Source organism: Taudactylus pleione, unplaced genomic scaffold (genome assembly GCF_031769625.1).
Source record: "Taudactylus pleione unplaced genomic scaffold, aTauple2 ptg000006l, whole genome shotgun sequence".
NCBI lineage: Eukaryota > Metazoa > Chordata > Amphibia > Anura > Myobatrachidae > Taudactylus > Taudactylus pleione.
In genome coordinates, this window is record NW_028284409.1 from 9,633,944 (window position 1) to 9,655,699 (window position 21,756).

Genomic DNA, 21,756 nt, shown 5'->3' on the forward strand with positions numbered 1-21,756 from the left:
TTGAGCTACCTGAAAATGCGTGCTAGCATATTTTTATGTCTCTAAAGTGAACTTTTTAAAAACTTGAAAAATCCACCTGCTGCATGCACCTGAAATCCCAAAAACACCTGACCCATCCTTGCAGCCCCCCAAGAAGCCTATTTCACTAGTTTTTATGCTTGTCCCCCCACTTTTTTACATTTTCACCGCAAAAATGACATGTCTTTTTTTGGAGTGTTCTTCGGTTTTTGTTTTAGTTTTTTTTTGTTGCAGATTTGTCTTTTGGGGGGCTGTCCCAAGGGTTCTGAGTCTTTCCCCACGTTTGCACCCCAAAATAAAGATTTTACACTTCTTTTCACCTGCTATTCATTGGAGAATCTTTTTTGTCAAATTCAATGCATCGAGTTCTGCTTAGGCGAAATCATCATGGAATTGAATTAGGTGAAAAGTTATTAGGCGATATTTTTGCCATAAAACAGGCGAAAAAGGCTTTCGCCTCCAATTGAATACGGCCCATAATGTACAGTAAATAATATATGTACTAATACTTGCATAGTACGTACTAATAAAATTCTCTTCATACTAATAAATTAATAGAAACAGACAGTGGGTGGCAGTGTAGTCACAAATTTCTATAATAAAACCAATAATGTATTGAACATTTCAGAGAGTTTTCAATGTTTGCAAATTATTATTCCTTTAATACTGGAACAAATTATTTAAATAAATAATAGGTACATTTTGCTGTCCAGAGATTAAATAGAGTTATTCTACACATAGTAAGCCTTGGAGAGAGATAAAGTACCAACCAATCAGCCCTTGTAAATTTTCAATCTCTGCCTGTAAAGTGACATTTAGGAGCTGATTGGTTGGTACTTTATCTCTGTCCACTTTATCTCTTTCCAAGACTTAGTACATAGACTCCTAAGTAAATTTAAAAATGGCAGTACGAGTATTGTGTTCATGGATGTATGGAAAGTCGACATTCAGAATGTAGACGTCAGAATGTCTACATAGACTTTAGGTCGACAAGCAATATGTCAACATTTATAATGTTGACATTTATTAGCCTAAACCTTACCCTAAAAAAAAATTGTGGTGTCAACATGTTAAATGTCAAAATTAAGAACATGTTGACATTTTTACATTGTCGACATATTGCTTTTCGACCTAAAGTCCATGTCGTCATTCTGACTGTCGACATTCAGAACCTGTCCACATTCTGGTGTCAACATTCTGAATGTCGACATTCTGGCCAGATCCAGTGTCCATGATTACATAGAAATATAATGAGATCTGTATGCTTAATATTCCTAGGCCGTCTGTATATACTGCTCTTCATAACAAGTTAACTATTTAACTATATTACCATGTAAAAGATAACTTTTAAGACTGATGCCTTAGTATAATTAGGGTTACTGTGTGGTGCACAGTGGAGGCGGCTCCAGGGTAGAGAGGGTCAGCTCCAGGGGGACACTTCTCCTCTCTGCCCACTACCTACAGTATGTGGCGGCACCTGTATAGCAGTGCAGCCGCAGCGGCAGACTCCTTTCTTTCACTGCCCAATGTGGGACTGCGGCTGCGCTCCTATACAGGCATAGACACAGTGGTAGTGTCCAGAGCAGTGGGGGCGATCGCTGAGCCAGGGCCCTGCCGGGCCCCTCGAACTAGCCCTGACCCTGGTAAGTAGTATCCGCCCCCTCTCGGCGTCCCTGATAAGAAGTGATCATATCCAACCAAGGACTAGTGGGCCATCCATTGGGACAGACCAAGTTAGTCTTAGGTGTTCACTAATGGGTTTTCCGTGTCAGGCATTTAAAAATCATTGCAATGAGTTTGTTTGTAATTAAGTAACTTGCCCAGAGCATCTTTGAAATACAGATAAAGCAAACTGCACGTATACAGCAAAGCAGTCAACATATACAACATATCACAATCTGCATTAAAAATGTGCTAAAAATATTTTTGGCTACATTTACAAAGTGAAATTGAAAATTTTCATGCAAATTTAGCATTATACTCTTGCCGGGACACAGGCTCCAATAAGAGCCCATCCCGGCAAAGAGCTGAAAGCATAGTGATATATTAAGCTATCACTCTGCTTCCTGTTTTGGGTTGGCTGCACATACTGTACTCAGGGACGCCGAGAGGAGGGGGGAGCGGGTACAGATTACTGGGGCCCGGGCTTTCTGAGGGGCCCGGCGGGGGCCCGGGTCCGGCGCCGCTCCCCCTCCCTCACAGCAGCCCAGCACACAGCGTGTGCTGAGCTGCAGTGGAGACTGCTCGTGGCTGCTGAGTAGCAGCCACAGCAGTCTCCTATGCCTATGTCTCCTATGCCTGTGGGGGGAGCGATCACACTGATCGCGCCCCCCCTGGCTTTGAGCAGGGCTGAGGGGGCCCAGAGCACCCCCTCCACAGCGCGCAGCGCCGCCTCCCGCGATTAGGCCATGCCCCCTATTACTCTAGCCCGCCGCGGCTCTCAGCGGACCTGACTGTACTGTGGAAGCGTGGCTGTTGGCGGTGCAAGCATTAACGGTGCATACAGAGAGGGATCCGGAAGAATCCTTGAAAGAATCTGCTTTTCTTCTTCAGGGTCCATAGGGCTCCACAGGGAGACCTTGGGGTGTAGGTGGTGGATGAGGACACCGGGCACCACGCTGTTAAAGCTTTAGCTCCCAGGATGCATCGGTCCATCCCCCTATACCCCGCCCCCGAGCCAGAGGCACCTCAGTTTCGTCGGTGCCCGGCCGGAGTTGGGTCACCATTATGCAGTGGGCTGCTTAGGCAGCCCAAATAGCTTTTCTTTTTTTGATTTGTTTATGACATATTTTCCTATGAGCGTGCAGCAGCAGACTGTCAACAGGACGTCTGCGCTGCTGCTACATCACGCCTCCGGGCACTGCAATGCCAGTTTCAGCTAGGGATTTCGGCGGACATCCCGGGGTCTTCGCTAGCCGGCCCTGCGGACAGACCCAGACTGCAACCCGGACGCAAGGGAACAGGTAAGGCGGGTCATCGCTAGCGGTGACCCATGCATTGGCAGTCATACCTCCGGTCTCAGGGGACAGACCGGAGGTGCTGAGTGTGGACACAGGCTCCGTCCATCGTGATCCACTAGACCACCAGGATACATATGGAACGGGAATCCAGCGTCCCGGTGGGTAAACAATCAGCATGGGGAGGTCAGCTTTCTCCATTAAAGCGGCCCCTCAGCTCAGGGTGCCATTCCTCTGAGGTCTCGCTTCTCTTAGCTGCTCTCCGGCGGCCATTTTCTCCAGGCACAGACACAGCTCTCCCTGGAGTCAGCGTATGTAGCGCTATAGCCTACCAGACACTGAGTCTGTAGTTGCCTGTGTGTTTCTACCATGTACTGTCAGCATATATCTTTCCCTTTTTTTCAGACTTTGCCCTAACATGTGTATTCAGGGTTTTTCATGTGCCTCACATCTATAGAACTAAGTATTTGTGAGGTTTGCCACATACAGTTGTTAGTTGCACTGTGCCATATTTGGGCTGTGTGCTCCTGCAGCTTACCCAAACATAAGCCAGGACCAGTATATTGCATTCCTACTAGTATCCTACATACACAGTGGTTGCATTATACCCAGTGCCATATTGTGTGCCATTTACTCTGCAGCTATGTCTAGCAAAGGCAAGGGTAATAAGTAGGCATCTGCACCCATACTGCTATCATGCAAATTATGTGCTGCAGGCTTATGTGAGGAGGATTTGATAAAAGATGAGTTATGTATTAGGCGTTATACTCCACCATGCCCATCAGACCACCCAGTGCCTGTACAAGAGCCCCCCGGGCTTCCTTTTCTGAGGTACTGGCCACTATTGCGGACTGCTTAGCGGTGCCGGCTGTAATTCCCCCTATCGCAGCAGGCCGTAATTCCTCCTTTGGGGTTGCCACAAAAGGTTCAGGTGATACCGGTACCTCCTGTGCCCCCACCATGAGTAGACATACTCTCTAACTTAGTGCAGAGTCTGGTGGCTACTGTACATCTAATGCCTTTTAAACCATGTTGCAAGGTGAGAAGCCCCTACCCAGTAAGCCCTTTAAGCATCCTGTGTTATCATCACAGTCCACGCAACTCTCAGATTCTGAGGTATCATCTGAGGAAGCAGAAGATGCTGATCTCTCTGGAGGAGGATGAGAGTCGGTCAAAGATTAATATTTCTTGGTGCGAGCTGTTAGATCCATCTTATTAATGGAAGATGACGAGCCAGCTCCTAAATCCAAGCACCCCCTGTTTAAATTACAGAAAGTGGCTTCAGCAGAATTCCCTCTATCGGATCAACTAGCTGAACACATGGCTGTAGCCTGGCAATCACCTGGTAAGAGGTTTCAACCACAAAAACATCTGACCTCATGTAACCCTTTTCCTGTGGCTCATTGTGCAAAATGGGAAATACCCCCTGCGGTGGATTCACATGTTATGCATTTAATTTAAAGCACTACTTTGCCTATTCCAACAGTTACTTCCTTGAAGGATCCTACGGATAGGAAAGTGGAAGCTTGCCTGAAATCGATATGCCCATCCAACCATAGCTTATTGCATGGGTGGCTAAAGCTATAGAAAGCTTGGCTGTCGCACTTGAAGACTCTTTTTCCTCAGAGGCTTCTAGGGATCAGATGTCCTTTGTTGCTCACATTCGAGATGCAGCTTCCTATATTGGAGAAGCAACATTGGATGCCAGTCTCCTAATCTTCAAAGTCTCGGCTGCGGCTGTGTCTGACCGCCGTACCCTGTGGCTGCGCTCATGGAAGGCAGATGCGGATTCCAAGAAAGGCCCTCGAAGGACACCAGACGCCCTGCTTCAAAGCCCGAGGATAAACCCTCAGCTTGACAGGACTGGCCTCCCTCTGGGGGATCCCAGAGTGGGAGGCCGACTTCTTTAGTTTGCCTAGTGCTGGTGTCAAACCAGCATAGATGCCTGGGTAAGAGAAGTGGGAAGTAAGAACTTGAAGAGCCGCAGCTAGACTAAACTTATCGCAGATTTGTAGACCAAGATCCTGGAATCTGAAGCACTGTGCAAGTGCCCAGAAGAAGAGGAGCACGTGCAGTCATCCAAAAAACATGTTTCGGCTACCCATTACCACTGATACCATTTAAATCCCATTAGGGGTATAAAAAGCCATAATTTCAGTCTAAGGGAACACTGCTACTGAGGAAGGTGTGGGTTATTCCACATCGAAACGCGTTTAGCTGTTTCCTTTATCGTTCAGCCCAGTGGGAATTCATCTGACTCTATTCCGGACCGGCGACTTTGCTTATCCAGCCAAATCCATACCTTGGAACGACGCTGAATATCACCTGGTGGAATTACAATAAGGACGTGATGCTCCATTGGATGCTGGTAAATACAATTACAGCTGGACATTAATCCGGATTGAGAACTGATATATGTCTATTTCAACATTTCACTTTATTTCCGTGACTTTTGAAGGAATACTCTTTTTTTTTTTTTTTTAGTGACTTACCATCAGTGGACAATAATATGCCTCCCAATAAGACTTATATATAATTTTCTTGATTTTTTGGATCATTAATTTTTTTTATTGATGCTATTAAACTATTTTTATTGATTATTTCAACCAAGCCGTATTTATATTTTTTTACCATACCTATATCTCTGTTTGCCTATGGAATATTCATTGCATTTAGTTTATTGTTATGTGAATTACTTGTACACAATATATACATATATTGATATTCACTCTAATAATTCTTAGCGCGGTTCTACCATTTTGTGTTTTCTCTTTATATAAGGGGCTGACTACCCCCTTTTGAACCTGCAGCTTAGACAGCGCCATCTGATATCCCATTGCTTCCAGCTTGAAGGGACGGGCCTCCCTCTGGGGGATCCCAGAGTGGGAGGCCGACTTCTTTAGTTTGCCTAGTGCTGGTGTCAAACCAGCATAGATGCCTGGGTAAGAGAAGTGGTCTCTCATGGGTATGCCCTCTCATTTCTCAGATGGCCTCTCCACCAGTTTTTCTACACAGGCCCTCCTTCAGACCCGAACATGGCCTTGCAAATCCAGAAAGCCATACAGTCCTTGCTGCAAGCAGGGGTAATTGTGCCACTCCCAATATCTCAGTGAGGTACTGGTTATTATTCTACTCTCTTTCTGGTTCAGAAGCCGAATGGGTCTCATCGGCCTATCCTCAACCTCAAATCCCTGAACAAATTCCTCAGGGTGCCAAGGTTCAGGATGGAAACCCTACGCTCTATCATCCTAGCTATGGAGCCTGGGGACTTTATGGTATCTCTGGATATTCAGGACACGTACCTACATGTACCTATAGCACCCTCATCAGCCATATCTACGGTTTTCTATGCTACAGTAACACCTCAATTTCAGGCTCTGCCCTTTGGACTATCCACAGTTCCATGGGTTTTTACCAAAATTATGACTATTATGGCGGCCCACCTGCGTGGTCAGAGTGTCTGACTGCTATCATATCTGGACTGCTCTTAGCAGGTTCCCCAGAGGTGCTTCACCGCCATCTGCAACTAACCATTGCTTTCCTGCACAAACACAGATGGTTAATCAACTGGAAAAAGTCCTCCCTGAATCCCTCACAGAGAATGATTCACCTGGGAGCCCTCTTGGATTCTCAGGATCTAAGAATCTTTCTGACATCAGACAAGATCTCCATACTTCAGCTACGAGTTCGCAGATGTCTCCACAGTCGCCGAATGTTGATCCACTCAGCAATGCAGGTTCTGGGATCCATGGTGTCCACCTTCGACATGGTGGAGCATGCTCAGTTCCATTCCAGGCCTTTGCAAATGCTGATCCTCTCCAGGTGGAATGGGTTATCCCATTGGATCAAAGTTCAGATGATGGTGCTCTCTCCGGAGATGCGTCTGTCTCTATCTTGATGGCTACAAACATCTCATCTATCCAAGGGCTGACTCTTGGATCCTGGACTGGGTAATCCTAACAATGGATGCCCGTCTCTGGGACTGGGGTGCAGTGACCAGTCCGCACTCCTTTCAGGGCCATTGGACATCGGTTGAATCAACCCTGCCAATCAACATATTGGAACTTCGAGCTGTCTACAGGGTCCTAAACTGGCCCAGCACATAATTCAAGGAAAACCTGTACAGGTTCAGTCCGGCAATGCCACAACAGTGGCTTACATCAACCATCAAGGAGGCACTTGAAGTCGGGCAGCAATGACAGAAGTGTCACACATTCTGAAATGGGCCAAGGGTCAGCTCCCGGCCATCTCTGCAGTGTTCATTACGGGAGTTCTAAATTGGGAAGCAAACTTCCTCAGCCGTCATGACATGCATCCCGGGGAATGGTCGCTTCACCAAGAGGTGTTTCAACTCCTAGTGAACAGATGGGCCCCCCCAGAGGTGGACCTCATGGCCTCCTGACACAATCACAAACTGCCAGTGTTCGGGTCCAGAACAAAAAATGCCAATGTAACCTTTGTAGGCACATTATCAGTGATGTGGACCTTCCAGTTTGCATACCTATTCCCTCCAGTCTCCCTTCTTCCTCGAGTTCTTTGGAAGTGCAAACAAGACGGAGGCACTGTCCTGCTGGTGGCTCCAGCTTGGCCCAGACGTCATTGGTACTCAGATCTTTGGAGTCTCTCCATCGACACTCCGCTCCTGCTGCCTCAATGACTGGACCGGTTGTCTCAAGGTCCCTGCCTTTGCCCGGACCTGGGTCTTCTGTCTTTGATGGCGTGACATCCCTCCTGACGTCTAAAGGTTTCTCTAGCGTGGTAGTTTAAACTATGCTCAGAGCGCTTAAGCCAGCCTCTGCTCGGATCTACCACAAAGTGTGGCATACATATTTCCAATGGTGTTCTACCAGAAGCTACGACCCCCAGGTGTTTAGGGTTTCCAGAGTCCTGGCCTTCCTTCAAGCTGGATTGGTCCTAGAACTCTGCCTGGTCTCACTGAAAGTGCATGTCTCTGCTCTGTCCATTTGGTTCCAGCATAGGCTTGCTCCACTACTGGATATCCACACCTTCCTCCAAGGGGTCCTCCGTATTCAACCTCCATTTGTCCCTCCAGTGGCTCTTTGGGACTTGTCAGTAGTTATTCATACCCTCCAGGGTCCTCCATTTGAACCCCTGGATTCTGTGGAACTCAAATGGTTAACAGCAAAGACTATTTTTCTTATGGCTATAGCATCAGAAAGAAGAGTGTCAGATTTAGGGGCGCTCTCTTGTCACTCCCCATTTCTAATTTTACACCAGGATAGGGTAGTACTTCGGACTCGCCCTGGGTTCCTTCCAAAAGTTGTTACTAGTTTCCACATTAATGAGCAAATTCTAGTCCCGGCCTTTCAATCACCAGACCTCTTGGCTGGTGAGGCCTCCTTGGATGTGGTCCGTGCCCTCAAGATATATGTGGATCGTACTTGTTCCTTTCAGAAATCAGACTCCTTATTTGTGATCTATGGATTTCACAAGAAGGGATGGCCAGCCAACAAGAAAACATTGGCTAGATGGCTTCGCATGACTGTCTCACAGGTTTACACGCAGGCAGGCCTTCCTGTTCTGGATACTGTTACTGCTCATTCTATTAGCTCTGTGGGTCCCTCGTGGGCAGCTCACCGTGGCACCTCAGCTAAACAGCTTTGTAAGGTGGCCACGTGGTCCTCTGTCCATACCTTTCTGAGGTTCTATGCCTTTGATATATTTGCCTCTCAGGATGCTTCATTTGGGCGCCGGATTCTGCTCTCAGCGCAGGAGCGTCCCCACCCTTAAATCACTGCTTTGTGGCATCACCAAGGTCTCCCTGTGGATACCTATGGACCCTGAAGAAGAAAATTAGAGTTATGGTAAAACTGGCTTCATATGGGCTCTGTTTCTGGTCACCAGTTTCCCATCTCCTTCTTCGTGAGAGTGTGATTTTTGTGTGTACAAGTCTTCCTTTTCTCTTTTCCTCTTCTGACCTTTGGCTTGTCACAAACTGAGGTGCCTCTGGCTCGGGGGCGGGGTATAGGGGGATGGACCGGTGTGTCCTGGGAGCTAAAGCTTTATCTGCGTGGTGCACGGTGTCCTCATCCACCTCCTACACTCTAAGGTCTCCCTGTGGTCTCTATGGACTTCGAAGAAAGAGAGTTAACAAAGGTAAGTTTTACCATAACTCTCATTATTTTAACGAATCCCATACAATTATGCTGCCGAAACCTGGTAGAGATCCTGAGTTGGTATCATCGTATAGGCCCATAACTCTGCTCAACCAGAATTTTAAATTATCATCAAAAATCATGGCCAGTCATCTCCAATCCATTATGCCTGATCTCCTAACTTCACACCGGATTCACCCATGGCAGGTTTTCAGTAAAGGGGTCCGCACCACATTGGCTGCGATAGTGTCAGCATCACATAATAAAACCCATTCTCCTGCTATGCTTCTCAGCCTTGATGCTGAGAAAGCATTTGATACTGTCTCCTGGGGTCATCTTCAGCAGATTTTTTAAATCAGGGCCTTTGGTCGGGAATTTTCTCAATTCTTTAGATATCTGTACTCTAATACATCCACATCCTTGATAATAATTGAAGAATGTGGATCCCCTAACATAATGAGGAGAGGGACACGACAGGGATACACACTTTTTCCAGTGCTATTCAATATTGCCCTTGATCCCCTTTTAAGAATAATGCAATTCTGGGCTTCTTTTCAGGGTATTAAACTGGCATCTAATGAGATAAAACTCATGGCCTTCGCAGATGATTTATTATTATAATTATTATTATTATTATATATCTCCTCTCCGGAAACCACCTTGTCCTCCATATTGCATAAACTGGGAGAATATGGTCAGGTTTCAGGATTCAACATTAACCACGATAAATATATGCTCTTAGGTCCCACGACATGCCCCTCCTGGAGTGTAGATTTTCAGATTAAGTGCTCAATCCAGTTGCAAGTAGCGAATTAGTTTCTTTAAACTCACACACATTGCCGCAAAGCGCGCTCCTGAGATTCTCCAATCCAATTAAAAATGCCTATTCGCACTACTCGCAGCAGAGGGGTGCGAATTGACTGCTAAATGAGATTTGCGAGAAATGCATGAAAATGTGGGGAGACCATCCTGGAACCCCGAAAATAATTTCGTTAGCACGACTGTATAGATGGCTATTTGTGACCATTAGGAAGTTACTGTAAGTTTTGAAATGGTGTCGAATGGCTAATTTGTGCTTCTTTTTTAAAATGCAAGAAAATTATAAAAAACAAACTTTTTTTGTTTAACCTCAAACGAATGAAATGAAAAATGCAAAAAAAAAGTATGAAAAAGGGTGGTTTTGCGGTACTTTGAAGGCACCTTGAAAAGTGGAAAAAAATATAAACAATTATTTTTCAACTAAAAAATTATTGTAATTAAATTTGGGTTGCCTAAACTAATGATAAAGTTGATTTTGGGGTAATTTGAGGCCATTTTTTTCTTTACCTCAAAAAAACGACATGTAATTATTGGACTAAGGACCTGATTCAGAGCCACAAAATTGTGGTAGCAAAACCAACCACAAGAATAGCGAGCAGCTCATACCCTGGTCGATGTACTCGATTAATCTAATAAATAGCGGACATGACGTAGGATGCGAGCGGCCAGGGGGCGTAGTTTCCCAAAAAATTACCGCAAGTTTTGTTCGCTCGTTCAGACCTAGAGGCGTGAACAGACCGCAAACAGCGAACGGTTCATTTGAATAGCCACCTCTATTTTCTGGACGAGCGAGCGCTAATTGCGTCCGGCTCTGAATCAGGCCCTAAATTAGCTAATTAGAAACTTCCACTTGCCTGATTGGTCATTATGGGGGGTTTCTAAGGGGTTCAGCACAGTGTCCCCACATTTTAACCTTAAAATAAAGATTTTCCTTTCCATCGCTCACCCTCAGGAAGGTGCGAGTGGAAAGTTCCGAATTCAGTCTGACTGATCAGTGCGAGTTGCTAATTGGAATGCAAAATGAATTCGCTATGCGAATTCAAAGTGAAAATCGCACCTCGCATCTCTCAATTCGCACCTAAGTGTGCTTCAAAATCTATTAAATACTGTACCTGGGAATATTCTTACCAACAAACATTTACAATCTATATAGACTTAATATATCTAAAACAGTGAGGGATGTGTTGGGGGAATTGGAGAAGTGAATATATTGTGATCAGGGCCGCCATCAGGGGGGGACTGCCGGGACTGGAGTCCCGGGCCTGGCCTCTGGCCCTCCCGGCGCCCACTAGCTACTACCACGGTCGGTACCACCTAACCTTTGCAGAGCCTGCAGCCTACCCCATTGAAGAGAGGAAAGAGGACCCGCCCTCTGCTGCTGCTGCCACCCACCGTCCCAGTCCCCGTTACTTAATGATGGAGCTGCAGGAGGCTACCCGGCTGCTCGGGACGCTCCTCCACCAGCTTACAGTGCAACAGACTCTAAAACAAGCTTTCAATAAAGCTTGTTTTGGAGTCAGCGCGTGACGTCATGACGTCACGGCACGTCACTGAGGGGCGAGGAGCCGCGGATTAAGAGGAGCGAGCTGCAGTGGACCGAGGAGGCAGAAGCCGGATCCTTCAATAAGGTAAGTGGTGCACAACAACCAGGGGGGAGAGGGAGTTAATAAAAAAAAAAAAAAGGCATGCGGCGGGGGTGCCTGGCTTTTGGGAGTGAGGTGGATGTTTTAAAAATAAAAGGAAGGACAGACTGCTGGGGCTCAGGGAAAGTGAGGTGGGTGTTTTAAAAAATAAAAGGAAGAGCACAGACTGCTGGGACTCAGGGAGAGTGAGGTGGGGGTTTTAAAAAATAAAAGGAAGAGCACAGACTGCTGGGACTCAGGGAGAGTGCGGTGGGGGTTTTAAAAAATAAAAGAAAGGACACAGGGCCTGATTCAGAGCCGGACGCTATTTGCGCTCGCTCGTTCAGAAATAGGGGCTGGCTATTTAAATGAACCGTTCTCTCTTTGCGGTCTGTTCACGCCTCTATGTCTGAACGAGCGAACAAAACATGCGAACGTAATTTTGAAAAAAACTCCCCCTGGCCGCTCGCATCATACGTCATGTCCGCTATTTATTAGATTAATCGAGTACATCGAAAGGCGTCTGAACTGCTCTCTATTCTTGTGGTTGGTTTTTCCTACCACAATCATGCGAGCAGTTCTGACTATAAAACAACCAAGTGACGTGGTCGATGACGCTGCTTTGTTAATTATGCACACCCTTAAAACGCCCGTTTTGACCGTTTGGCACGCCTGCGTTCGGATCTCCACTCCCCATTTTCAAGCACCTTCCCCTGTTACCACCCACAAACGCCTCATTCTGTCACTCAAAATAGCAGGCACTCGCTATTTAGCGAGCACACGATTTTCGGCCGCACTGACTGGTTTGCGCATGCGTATTAAAATCCGTACGCATGCACAGTTGTGCGAACATCGGTAGGAACGAACAAGCGGCCGCTTACGAGCGGCTCTGAATCAGGTCCACAGACTGCTGGGACTCAGGGAAAGTGAGGTGGGGGTTTTAAAAAATAAAAGGAAGGACACAGACTGCTGGGACTCAGGGAAAGTGAGGTGGGGGTTTAAAAAAAAAAAGGAAGAGCACAGACTGCTCGGACTCAGGGATAGTGAGGAGTGAGGGGGGGCCCTGCCTATTCTGTAAGTCCCAGGCCCCACAATTTCTGATGGCAGCCCTGATTGTGATATATACACACAATAGAGCCGCACATACACACTAGACAATTTTTATGAACGATATGGATGATAACGATATCGTCCAACAATATATCGTTCATATCATTCAGTGTGTGTGCAGTGAACGACCAATGATGTGCGCTCCCGCGGGTCGTTAACGATGTCTTTTCTCGTCCGTACATACAGGCCAATCTGGCGATATCATCAAGAATTGCCTGTTCAGAGATGTGGCAGGATGATTTCACTGAAAGATATCTTTCAGTGTGTAAACCCAACATCGTTTGTCCTGCACTACAGAAAGTTCAAGGGAAATTTCCACCAATATAGTTCATACAGCACATCGTTTAGTGTGATCGACCCTTTCATTTTTACACTGTCATAAACAGGAACTCCCCTCTATAATCTTCCAAAATCCGCTGTTGATAACCTCCTGGTTAGTATGGCACTCCACTAGACATAGTAAAGGCCTAAATAGCCATCATTCCATCTTTTTACCATTGGTTGCCAACTCTGAATTCCAAAATGGCCAAGCGACATTGCCTTTATCCTCCTGGCACTCTAAAGGTATATCTCATACCTCTTTTCCACCAAAAATCTGAGTCCGACCTGGGTTTTCAGACATGGTTCCAACCCAGGTCAGACCCAAGTCAAACTCCGTTTACACAGCACCATCAATCTGGGTTATTCTCAGGTCAGCCCCGTTCACACTGAACCTGTGTCTGCCGTGCTAAACTTGTGAGGTCATAAAAAGTGGGAGGTGATTGCTCCACATCCACCAATCAGCTAATTTTAGGCATGACCAGGTCGGATAACCCGGGTTACGCTGTTTACACTGCACCATTACCCAGGTCCATCCTGGGTTCGACACTGGTAGCTACCTGGGTTGGATTGCCGGGTCACTTGACCCGGATTATTTTTCAGGGACCCTTTTACGCTGAGCTGCGACCCGGGTAAACCCGGCAATAACCCAGGTTTTTGCTCTGCTATAAAAGTGGTATCACATGAAAGAACTAGTGGATGCCACTACCAGGTCTCCTCTTCATATTCAGGCACTTGTAGACAATACCAATCTCACATGCTCTAGCTCTTTATCAAGCTGAACATTATGCCAGCTCTGTGACTAGACACTTTTCCCCGCTAGACTGGTCTAATCCACTTGATATTATGTTAGTTAGCCCTTCTATGGGTACCCCCAGGGGTGGGTTTGGGTTAAGCACCACTGGAGGGGTTAGGAGGAGGATTAGTGTTAGGATGTAGTGCCTTATCATTGTGCCTTATACCAATTCAGGGAAATTATACTAATGGTCCAATTTGAATGTATATATCTCTGTTTTTATTAATATAACAGCTTCATAATTGGGGTAAGGTGCAATCAGGGAGATTGCTGAACTCTTCAGGGAGACAGGGAGATTGCTACTATTTCAGCGAGTCTCCCAAACAATAAGGGAGAGTTGGCAAGTATGGAATAAGGTGGCAAAGGGGGCAAGCCAGACTGTTAAATAGCTTCACAGAAGTTAGTATATGTTACCCATAGCATCCAAACTGAACACTATTACTCACCGGAGGGCGAATATCACGATATCACTGAACCTTCAAAAGTAATGCTCAAAGGTGCATTGTTTTAGCACTTCTGTAAGTTTAGCCATAGTATATGTAATGGAAGTCACTTATTTGAAAGTGAATTTGCACTTTTAATATCATTGTATACATTTATTCATTCATAGTGCATCATTTTGCATTGTACAATTTTGTTAGTCCCCTCAGTGCATACTTTTATATTTGAATTTAAAAGAAATAACATTTGTTTTTAACCAGTAGGACATCACACAGGAAAAGCTTCAAGCAAAGAGATTTCAAAATACACCGGGTTCAAGGCGCACAAATCTTCTCTAAATTAGATCTCAGAGGAACCTATAATTTAATAAGAATTAGAGAAGGTGATGAGTGGAAGATCACGTTTAACACCTGGGATGGGCATTACGAATACCTAGTGATGCCCTTCAGTCTCTGTAATGCCACCGTGGTATTTCAAGAATTTGTCAATGAGAACTTCCGGGATGTTTTATATCAGTTCGTCATTGTCTACTTGGATGATATTCTCATCTTTTAAAGTGATCTCAATACCCACCGACAACATGTCAAAGTAGTTTTGCTCCGTTTACGAACTAACCATCTCTTTGGGAAAGTGTGTTTTCGAAGTCCCTACCATAGCATTTCTTGGATATGTGATCTCCAGTTCGGAACTGCGGATGGATACCGAGAAACTTAAGACTATCCAGGACTGGGTGTTGCCCACATCGTTGAAAGCCATTCAGAGATTCTTAGGCTTTGCAAACTATTACAGGAAGTTTATCAGATATTTTTCTACCATTGTAGCACCCATCACAGCTATGACCCAAAGGGAGCCAATCTGGCTCATTGGTCTCCAGAAGCTCTTTCAGTGGATCGTTTCACCAAAATGGCTCACTTCGTCCCTCTGCCACGTCTACCTACTGCTGCCACACTGGCACGATTGTGTGAGGTTCTGGTTTTGTTGTGGACCCGGGGTGGTAATAGGAGCATACACTGAAGCAGATTTAAAAATAAACGTGGAGTTTTTAATGAGTGGCTTAACAGATATGAATGTGGTAAAACAGAAAATCCGGGTATAGCACTAAAGTGCACTTGGGAACTGTAGTGAGGCAATGGGAAAAAGTCCAGGTAGTGATAACAGAAGGCAGTCCAGTATTCCAGGTCTTGTGAGGCTGAAATGAATTGTGGCTGAAGAAATAATGTCCAGAGGAAGGTGCAAGTGGAGGCAAGGTGCAGGGTCAGGGACTCCGTTTCCAGGTCCCAATGCAAAGCCAAGCCAGCAGCCTTACTTACCTTCGGTCTCCGGTTCATGGGCCTGGGCACCCGCAGATCATCCACACGGCAATGCTCCAGCCGCAAGTCTCTCTCTCCACACTGACAGGCATCCCTCGTGCAGTCTGATATCATGCTCCATAGTTGCTGGTTGTGTCCTCAGTTCATAGGCATGGCCATCTTGTTGTAGCCAGAGTCAATCAGTATTTCTTGGTTCTCTAGTCAGCTGAGAGTCAGCCACCAATCAGCAACAGGCACTGCCTATTTAAACCCTTCCTGGATGCTCATTCAGTGCCTGTACAACGTCTCTTCAAGTCCTAGTATTTGGCTCCTGTTACCTTCCAGTGTTGGATCTGCTACGCATCTTTATCCTTTGCTCTTTCGACCAAAGACACTACTTTGGGTTAAAACCCACAGCACCAAAGACGCTACTTTGGGCCAAAACCCAGAGCACCTAGGAACGCACATCTTTGTGTTCTATCAATATCGCCAGGACATATCACAGTGTTCTATACCTGGAGTTTGACGCACCTTTGTGTACTAAAATTCTACACTTTCGTCAAGCCTGCAATACCACACAGTCTATCTGGATATACCTCTACACCTTGTGACCTAGGATTCCCATCTCGTCTTACTGGGCATACCCCGGTGACTTGGACTCAGGATTTCTCCTATCATCTAGTGAGGATAATTCTGTCGTCCTACTCCAGCTAAGTTGTTCTTCATCCTGGACTTTTACCTTTGCTCCTACTCAGCGTTCCAGTCAGGCATGCTGCTTTCAATGCCTCTAATTCAGCCTCTTGGGCTGACATGCTAGGAGGTAGTGGTTCTTGTATCAATACTTTATGTGTAGTTGTGACTGCATGAGTCCATCAACATAGTATCTGGACCCATCCACAAATAGTTCTAGCTGTGCATTAGGCAGAGTTGCCTACCTTCCCGAATTTCACGGGAGTCTCCCGAATAAAGGTGGGAGCTCCTGCTACCCTGTAAAGTAGGTTGAATCCCCCACATTCCCTCTGCCCTGTCTAAAAATCCGGGCTGCGCATGCGTGAGTCCGGAGGTAAAGGGGGCTTGAGTGTAAGATGCAGGGGCGTACTCACCGGGTGCAGGGAGGAAGGAGTGTGGCTGCTGCTGGCCCGGAGGTCTCCTGGGCACACCTTCCCCTGCTCACACACTGCTGCTGGGAGAGACTGATGCTCCCAGCATTCCCTGGCCAGCCTGTGATGACAGAGGACGGAGGGGGGAGGAGCCGAACCCGGAGGACACTGAAGACAGATGAGCTGCCTGAGACTGTGAGTGTTAGAGTTCACTGCAGCTCCTGCCAAATGTATAACTCATGTCAGTGCCATGGGGGCAGGAGGGAGATCTATTACTGTGTGTTTGTATGTGTGTGTGTAGTAATGTGATGTATGTGTGTGTGTGTGTAGTAATGTGATGTATGTGTGTGTGTGTGTGCGCATGCGCACTGGCCAAACATCGAGGCGGCCGTGCGGTCGTAGACCGTACGGCCGTCTCTGAATTAAGCCCTGTGTGTGTGTGAATCTATTCATGGGATGTGGGTGAGACTGTCTGTGTGTGACTGACTGGGTGTCTGTGTGTGAGAGACTGTGTGTGTGTGTGAATCTATTCATGGGATGTGTGTGAGACTGTGTATGAGACTGTGTGTGTGTGACTGTGTGTATGAATCTATTCATGGGATGTGTGTGTGCGACTGTGTGTGTGTGTGTATGAATCTATTCATGTGATGTGTGTGTGTGAAACTGTGTGTGTGTGTGTGTTTGTGTGTGTGAATCTATTCATATAAATGAATGTGTGTGTCTGGGGGGAATCTATTAATGTCAATATGGCAGGGTAGAGATGTATTAATGTCAGTGGGGGGGCTAGGGCGTCAGCTTATAGGAATATATATGCCCATAGGTGGTTAGACATGCCCTTTGGGTGGAGCAGACCACGCCCACACAATGGCACGTTGCATTCTGCAGCCATCTACAATCTCCCTCAAAATCATTTTCAAAAGTAGGCAAGTATGGCGTTAGGGAGTGGTGTGTCTGATACAGGAGAAATTTTAGACATTTCCTGTTGCATTAACTGAATGCAATCCTGGTCACAACTGGCTGATGAAGAAAAAAAAAGGTTTTCATCTTCCTGTGTTGTACTGTCACTGTCAGCACCAATTTGCATATCCGGTGCTGTTATCTGTGTCAGTTTCTCCCTCCAGTGTTGCTTTAAGATGACTTTGGTCACCTATTCTCCCTCCTTTTGAATCCCTTATGAATACCTAATGATCTATACACCCTAAAATCGCTATTTAGCGTTGCGTACGCTAAATGAAATAATTGCTTTCCAGACTTTGATTGTGGTTCCAAAGCACAAAAAGATATTGTTCACCAAAAAGCAGATAGTTACATGCTGTGATCTAAATACAATTAGCGCAAACAAATGATACAATCACAAGGTACAGTCAGTACATACGCATGCGCTATGGATCCAGAATTCCCGGCATCAACTATGAAACCTCCATCAACAAAAAAGAAAGATGACTAACTACCAGATCCAGGGTGCTTGCATATAAACCCTTGCAGAGTTAGGTAATACAATAGAACAAGTTGGTATAATCCCATTGGTTCTTTCTCCTGGTTCTTCTGTTACGATGCAGTTCATAGGTCAGTTTGTATTGTAATAGTTCAGCCTCCAACAGCTGTTTGTGTCCGTTTTCCTGCCGAAGAACAAGTCTAAACTGGCTAATAAACATTACATTACAGAGTACATTTCAATGCCTATCTCTCTATGATCCATAATTCACAGACGCATGTTGCGATTTCCTTGCCGATGGAACTGGACGTCTGCAAATAAACAGTGGTTTAGAATAGCACCAAACACGGTCTGCTTATCATGTACTATACCTTAAATCTTAAATACAGTCAATTCACAACATAATTAATACTGAATATAACCTTGGATATTAACCTTAATGCTAGGGAACCTGCCTATGTAAGTGTGCAATGTGTAAGTGTAGGGATATTAAGAAAAGATGCTAGTTAGTGTTGTACATCTACGTGTTTCTGGAGTACACCGTGGTACGTGTTTTGCAGGGTTGTTCCTATTATGGGTATTAATAAATGTACGTATAGTTTTGGTAAGGACTTTTCATAGTGTTCTATTGCGTAGGAGATGCACGACACTAAATAATAACATCGCTGTATGTACTGATATTGTGTGAGATTTGCTAAAATGGCATTGGGCGGCCATTCGCAAAATGGCGTCTTGCTGCCATTCGCAAAATGGCGTTGTGCAGATTTTAATTTTAACAGATTCTGTTTCAGCCAATCATCCGGCATCAACAGTCCACCCTTTGATAGCAAACAATACGCTATCACACTCTGGTCTTAAATTTATTTTTTTACTCTTACACTGTGACATATTATTTAATGTTATATTATGGGATGGCACAAGGTGGTTCTTAAACCATCAATAATGTGTCTCTAGGAGGGACATAAAATGATCCTTATATGCACACTGTGGATCTTGAAAGATCATGGGAAAGCTGTGGATATAAAGGAAGTTTTGGAGGGGATAGGGACTTACATTATTTAAGATGTTTAAAATAACATTTCATAATACATTTCATGCATGGCTAAAACTATACATCATCTGATGGTACATTCCACTTCAGGGTTGTAATGCAGTCCTTCATTTACCTTGGTATTCATACTGTTACTACTGACCACCATCATCATTTCATTCTCACGGTTTACTTTAGCATTACATTTTTCACATTTCAACACAGCAGTAACACACCTGACACATAAGCCAATTATTAAGATGACAACCAATATGAGGATCAGGAATTTACCTATACTAGCAACCATTTCCTGGACCCACTCTCCTAGACCGGAGAACCATTTCACTGGGTTCAACCATGAAACCCATTCTTCTACCTTCTCCTCTACTTCAGCCACTGAAGCATTATGGTTCTTCCGAAATTCCCATTTCAGCTGCAGAATTTCGTCCATCTTCCAGTCTATCACCTCCTTGGGGTCACTAGTATTATTTGTAATATACGTGCAGCACTTGACACCAAATTGGGTGGCCAAAGTTACACAATACCCTCTAGTGACAGCTGTTAAATAATTTAACACTAGCCTATGTTGCACAAGTTCTTTCTTATAAGCTTGTAACTCCCTACCTGTATACCTAAACATGTCATCATACATCTCGGTGATATTATCTATTAATTTAGCAAGATCTTGAATATATCTGAAATTTAGAGTACCCTGAGCGATCCTGGTGGGATCCAATGCTACTAAAACTTGAAAGCCAGTGGTTTCACTAATTAACTGTGTGGCTTTATATACATCTCCAGGTATCATATTTCTTTTGTCTCTGTGTTCATACTGGGTGTGAAGATATGGTGATGGTGTATTTTTATGAATACCAAGCATTTCACCATGTGTAAGGGTCATAACCTCTGGGAGTACCCTTCCCAGGTAGCATAAACCTTCTGAACTCGGATAGATCCACTTATACGCTTTCCTTCCGCATACAAATATACATCATCGGGGAGAACATAAGGAATAGAATGCATCATGATGATCATCCAACACATTTCTCTAACAAATGATCCTATCTCAGGTTCTCCCATCTGGCTAATACACGTTTCAGGTTGTATAACCCTAGCACAGTACCCTTCTGGTATTCTGCCAACCATTACTTTGATGTCACTTAGTGTATACCGATACCGATACCTAATTGTTCGTTACAGTTCAAAATTTATAGGCTCATAATCAGCTCTTAGTGAGAAGGTCCTCGTCTGGTTATTCCCAGTCACCTCCCAACTTCCTGGTTTATTGAAGTTGGTGATGTTCAAACATAAAAGTGATTTATTTACTTGATACTGGTGGAGTTTAAAATGAGGTGGTTTGGTGTTAAGAAATTTTCCATCCAGCATCTTCCCTTTTTGGAATTCTAAGACCTCAGAGACATTTAATGGAAATGGCACTAACCCTACATTATGCTGTCCTTGAGGCACGTGAGAGCACACCCAACAGTCAGTTTGGTTTAAAACTTTGCCCAACGTGGTATGATAATCCTCTAAAGGATACCCCCCACTACGGGTTATACTTAGGCTGGCACCGTTGGATGCAATTCTCATCACTTAGGGACCCACAAAATTCACACATACAATAATCTTCAGACGATAGACCTTCACACTGTCTCCGAGTTTTCAAAAAAGCAGATCTCTTAACAATTACTGTACTGGGTTTGGTCAGATACTCCCCCGATTGGTTTAGCACTCCTTCTCCCAACTCCACTCTATCAATATCACCATCAGCTCTCCTCTCCGTTATCTGTCCTCCGTCACAGAAACCAGAGATCCCAAAACTACCCAGGTTGATGAAAACTCTGGGAGAAAACACAAAGATAACCACAGCAGGCCACTCCATTGCTGAAAACAATGGTCTACAAATTTCTTTAGCTCAGGTATCTCACTGTAACCTTTAACCCTCCCGGAATAGACTCGCAATTGACAGGTCTACGTTATCTGCCTCGATTCCGCCTTGTCTCTCCACAGGTTGGTTGACCTTCTTACAGTGAGTGGAATGGACCCATGTATCTCTCTCTGCCACTTTCAAGGAAGTTGTACTTGTTAGCAACACTTGATGTGGACATTCCCACTGATCTGTCAAACAACCTGAATGCAAGAAATTTCTGATCATAACAAATTCTCCAGGTTCACCTTCATGACAGTTTCTGGCATATCATGTGACAACAATTTCAGTTTCTACTGATGCTGCTTTAACTGTTTACTCATTGTTATAAGATACAGTAACCTCGTTGTTACTTTTCAGATCTTCCTGTGGATGAGGTTGCCTACCAAACAGTATTTCAAAGGGGGACAGATTGAGAGGGGGTCTAGGAGTTGTCCTGATGCTATGAAGGACAAGTGGTAGTGCTTCTGGCCACCCCAGTCCAGTTTCTGCCATGATCTTACCTAATTTATTTTTAATAGTACCATTCATCCTCTCCACCTTGGCACTGGCTTGCGATCGGTAGGGGGTGTGAAGTCTACTATTAATACCCATCAACTTACACATGTTTTAGAAGACATCACCTGTGAAATGAGTACCCCTATCACTTTCGACAATTTTAGGGATACCGAATCTGCATACAAACTCCTGAACTATTTTCTTGGCAGTAAACGCAGCAGTATTAGTGGCAGCTGGGTATGCCTCAACCCAATTAGAAAACACATCAGTGCACACTAAG